The sequence below is a fragment of the Phoca vitulina genome, unplaced genomic scaffold (genome assembly GCF_004348235.1).
Source record: "Phoca vitulina isolate PV1807 unplaced genomic scaffold, GSC_HSeal_1.0 scaffold8, whole genome shotgun sequence".
NCBI lineage: Eukaryota > Metazoa > Chordata > Mammalia > Carnivora > Phocidae > Phoca > Phoca vitulina.
The window spans coordinates 17,660,660-17,666,056 of NW_022589711.1; the positions used below are offsets into that span (position 1 = coordinate 17,660,660).

Below are 5,397 nucleotides of genomic sequence, written 5' to 3' on the forward strand. Positions count from 1 at the left end.
TTCATAGATATTATTGAAGTATTATGAAGCGGGATCATTGGATATCAATACCAGGTGAAATATATAGATACAACAATTTGAATTCATCTTTTACCAAATGATAAATGAAAACCATAAAAAAAACCTCTATAAAACAAAATTCAAACTAAGTTTTAATTCAAATGGCACTTCTTTCTCAAAGCATCAGCTGACCTTCCAAGTCAGATAGTCTCGCTCTAGTTTCAAACTCCAGATATCATTGGGCTGTTTTTATGCCACTTGTCATTATCATTGTATTATAGTGATTTGTGGGTTTTCTTCTGACTTCATCCTATCCCTAAATTGCCTATTTAACCCAAAAGGACAGGAATTATTCTTCCTCAAATCTTTCAGTGTTGCACAGTACCTACTATATACTCAAACGGTTCTTGCTTAAATGGATGAATAAGTATTCCAGTTTAAACAAAATAAAGGGAAAAGATAAAAATCAACCCCAATAGTAATACACCTTTTTAAAATGATTAGACTAGAAATGGAAACCATACTTCCATTATATCTGTAAAATGTTATCTCTTTTAAAAAACTACGAAGACATGAAAAATTAGGATAAAGCTGGGTGGGTGGTGGAAAAAAGGGTTCATAATGTTATCCTTTCCATGTCTCTACATATTTGAAATATCTCACAACTTAAAAATCTATGGGACACAAAACAGTGTTAATACTTCATTCTATGCACAATAATATATAACCTAGACTCAAGTTGCTTGTCTCATAACTATTTTTAAAAAACAATGTAGCAATATGTCACTAGTCTGAAGATAATATGTGACATAAACTACATAAAACCCAATCGGAAACCAACATACAAAAAAGACCTCTGAAGTAAATAAAATTGGTTTTAGAGATTTTGCGAAACAGCACAGATTCACATGGCCAAAAAGCCACTTTCTTAACATGTTATCCTACTAAGTACAACTACTTAGCTCTCCTAGCTAAGATTCAAAGGCTCAAATGTTTAAAATGGACACAAGAAGGCTAGGAAAATATAAAATTTAGAGTTATCGGGGATAATTTGATAGAATGTATCATTTAGGAAGCTTTACAATGCACAAGATAATACTTTGTGATCAAAATGGGGATACTCTGTTCTTCCAGGTGGGGAGTGAGGCAGTCGGTTCTATTCCATACAATCTTTAAGAATTCAGAAATATGGATTGCCTGGGGTGGCTCAGTCGGTTAAGCGTCTGCCTTCGGCTCAGGTCAGGATCCCAGGATCCTAGGATTGAGTCCCACATTGGGCTCCCTGCTCAGCGGGGAGCCTGCTTCTCCATCTGTCTGCAGCTCCCCCTGCTTGTGTGCATGCGCTCTCTCTCTCTCTGACAAATAAAATCTTTAAAAAAAAAAAAAAATTCAGAAACATAAGTTTTATTTATCAGAAGGAATTCTACTATTTATATGATAATCAAAACTTTTAAAGTTTGAGAAAAAGTGACTCAGCTCCACATACTTGGAACATCTTATTTCTCAGTAATTCTACTGAGGTCAATTCAACTAAAACAATTTTTTGAATCCCTACTACATGCCATAAATTGCTTATGAGCTACAACTATGATGGGAAATTTTAATGAGTTCTAAAAAAATATTAAATGAAAGAACCTTCAATAAAGCTATTTTGTGGAATCATGTTAACAAGGTACATTATTCAAATACACAAGTCAATTGAAATATGAAATGAAAATTTCATTGAATGTATTTAGAGGAAATGAAAAAACTGGAGAACTATAAAGGGCTTGTTCTTCAAAGGGAAATGGATTATACCAGGTTTTCTGCAAGAATGCCATTCTATTCAAAAGCAATATAATGCCTCTGCCCAGAAGGATCTAAAACAAAGACTCTGATATTAATATATAGCCCCACCATCAGCTTTTAATCAAATGAGCATGACATAATCTAGCAGAAGTATTTACCCCTCATTTAAAAAAAGGGGAAAAAAAAGAAAAAAAAAATCCCAGTTTCAAAACAAGAGCTACAATAACCACAGCAGGCAAAGCCACAAAGATTAAGAAGCCAAAGAAAACTACTTATAAAATGAATACATACATTTTTAGAGTTTTAAGGATCTTTGATCTTCACTTAGTCTAAACTTATTTTACAGTTAAAAAAAAAAAAAAGATTCGCTAATGATTATTCCAGCTTCAGATATAAGCCTGGAACCCAGAACTTCTGACTGCCAGTCTACTTTGACAGGATAGCTTTCAAAACTTAAATTAAATAAAAACTGAGTTGAACTGTGTTGTCCCTCTCTGCCCACCATATGAGAACTGAGACGGAGAAGGTTACAGATACGGCAGCTATTAGGATGGAAAAGCTGACAACCATCCCTGCAGGTCTGATATGTGCATCTATAACTGTGCATACGGCTAAAGAAGAATACAAAAAGCAGCTAGTAAAACCAGAGCAGCTCCCCATATATACCGCACCACCTCTGCAGTCTAAATAGGTTGAAGAGCTGCCATTTACAAGTGGGCTTTGCATCCATCCACACTCCAGCTGGTCCTTATATTGGCTGGTGCAAGGGTGTTTATGTGTTTGTGAAAAACGGGATAATGGATACAGTACTATTTGGAAAAGGTTCTAGGTTTAGGAAAACTTATCCACTGGTAGTGTCCACTTTAGGAGCAACTGTTTGCTACCCAGTTCAGTTAGTAGTAATTGCGAAGGTAACTGAGAAAAAGGCATATACAACAAGCCAGCAAATTTATGAAGCACTTAAATTATTGTGGGGGGGGAAAAAAAAGTCATTTCCTAAACCTAAAGAAAAACTAAGCTAGGAAATTCTGCTGAAATAGAAATATCTGAAAAGACAACCGACAGCCTGAAATACTCAGTGCCCTTGCCGACAGAACTCGGCTCTGAAAGATAAAATCAGAATCCACCTCCAGTGCTACAGTTCATGCCTGGCCCCAAAGGTCCTGGATCACGGGCAGTCCCCTCCAGAAGATGTAGATGCGTACAGCACTTGAAGCGGAAATAGTCTGCACAGAGAACTATGAGATGTGTGAAGTTGAAAATAATGATGAAAAAATTATGTAAAGGGTAACTGTGACACAGAGTATAACTTTTTTTTTAAGGTATAACTTTAAAACCAAGTTTTTCCCTCACGTCTTCTAATGTAATGTACAGTTTGACCAATCACATAAGGGATTAAAACACAAACTGTGAATCTAATCCAAACAATATTAAATGATTGACGAAGAGGCAGAAGTATTGGGATGCATTTAATGATTTTTAAGGGTGTTTATAAAAAACAAAAATAGAGTAAATATATAAACACTGATGAAATGGGTGTATATAAATATTTATACAGATACATATACATATTTGCTTTAACGTCTTCAAATTAATGTCAGCTAAATTAGAATGGTGTGTAGAAGGATGTGTTCCCCCCTTTTCATTCCCCAGAGCTTGAATAAAATATCCATATTTTATGACCAAAAAAATTAAATAAAAACTATTTTTGACTCAATGATGTGATATTAATATATTTTCATAGGATTAGGGGGAAAATATCTAAACATATACCATCACTTTGATGTATTCAAGCTTACAACAACAAAAAAAACCCACTAAACTTCGTAGTCTAGAATCACATTATAGACTAAGTGAGCATTCTATCAAAACAAAGCAATTTAGTATAACAGGAAGAAATTTCCTCTAAATGCTTCATTATTCTTTCAAAGGTACTAAAGAACATTCCTAAAACCACAGAGCATGAGACACCCACAGATAATTGAGGAGTTATCCTATTGTCTGCAATATATTTTGGATACAACCAAAATGGAATAAAAATATATATGAAATATCCTTTCTATTTAGAAACATTAAATTTTATTCTTATAAAAAGATGCTAGGGTTACTACAAATTCATTACATTTTAAAATATGTTTTCGATTAACATAAGAATCTTATTGTAAAAGTAAAGCTATATTCCATAATATAAATATTTAATGTGCTGTCATAAATAGGACTTATTTAAATCCTGAAATCACCATATTCTGCTTGAAAATAATTGAATTCATGCTTTAAATATGTGCTTATTGTTTAGAGAGATAGACACAGCTTTTAACCTGTAGCCAGAAAAGCTAGATTTAAGTTCCACATGTTATTAAGTTGTTATGAACTTCAGCAACTTAAAGCTCTATAAAATCTGGTTTCTTCTGCCAAAAAGAAATATCATCTTCAGGGGCACTGTTAAGTTTAAATAAAGTTTACATATAATGTTTGTTGAAAAATATATACACTTAAATCCTTATTTTTTTAATATATATTAGTTTATATTATCTATAAAGCAAGGAGGTTAATTAATGTGGCCATTAAGACTCCATTAATAAAACAACCTAGTCTACTTTATTAATGTACAGGAATAAAAGTCAAACTATTATATTACCATACTATTGAAAAATGATTGCCATTGTTTCCATAAATTCAGTGATTATGACTACTGATGCAAAAAGAAAAGAGCACAGTTTAAATATCGCAAAAATTCTTCAAGTATATTTACTCAGTTTTACCTACAAGGACTTGATTCATGCTTTATTCATCAAATCTTACATTTGTTCAAGCACCGCGTATTTGGCAGTTTAAAGCTCAATCTAGGCTTTTTGTGTGGCTATATGGGCAATTAGATGTGAACGAACTGTAACTTTTATACATTGCAAGAGGGAATAGAAATTGGTTCAGCCACTTTGGTAAACTAACTAGAAGCATCTACCCAAATTAAGCACATGCCTTCCTATGACCCAGCAATTTCACTCCTAAATATATATCCCAGAGAAATGAGGGTACAATTTCACCAAAAGTCCAAAACAAAAAAATCCTCATAGAAACTATGATCATAAGAGCCCAAAACTAGGAACACACTAAATGTTCATCATAAGAATAAATGAGGTTATGCAATGGAGTACTACACTGCAATAAAAGAGCCAAGTACTGATGGATACATGTGGAAAAGATCAATCTCAGATCTTACATTGAGCAAAAGAAACCAGTCACTGTAGCATCCATACTGCTTCATTCCATTTATAGGAAGTATTAAAAAAAAGAAGGGGGGCGCACCTGGGTGGCTCGGTCGGTTAAGTGTCTGACTCTTGATTTCAGCTCAGGTCATGATATCAAGGTTGTGGGATTGAGCCCTGGGCTGGCCAAGCTCCATGCTCAGCTGGGAGTCGGCTTGAGATTCTCTCTCCTTCTGCTCCTCCCCCACACTTGCATGCAAATGCACACATGCTCTCTCTAAAATAAATTCTTTAAAAAAAAAGTTTAGGGGCACCTGGGTAGCTCAGTTAGTTAAGCGACTGCCTTCAGCTCAGGTCATGATCCTGGAGTCCCTGGATCAAGTACCGCATCAGGCTCCCTGCT

The 5,397-nt window shown here is 34.4% G+C and overlaps 1 pseudogene; it reads left to right on the plus strand.

Annotated features, from left to right (window-relative positions):
* The first annotated feature begins 2,293 nt into the window (after positions 1-2,293).
* On the plus strand, positions 2,294-3,002 carry LOC116633638 (annotated as a pseudogene).
* The last annotated feature ends 2,395 nt before the right edge of the window (positions 3,003-5,397 follow it).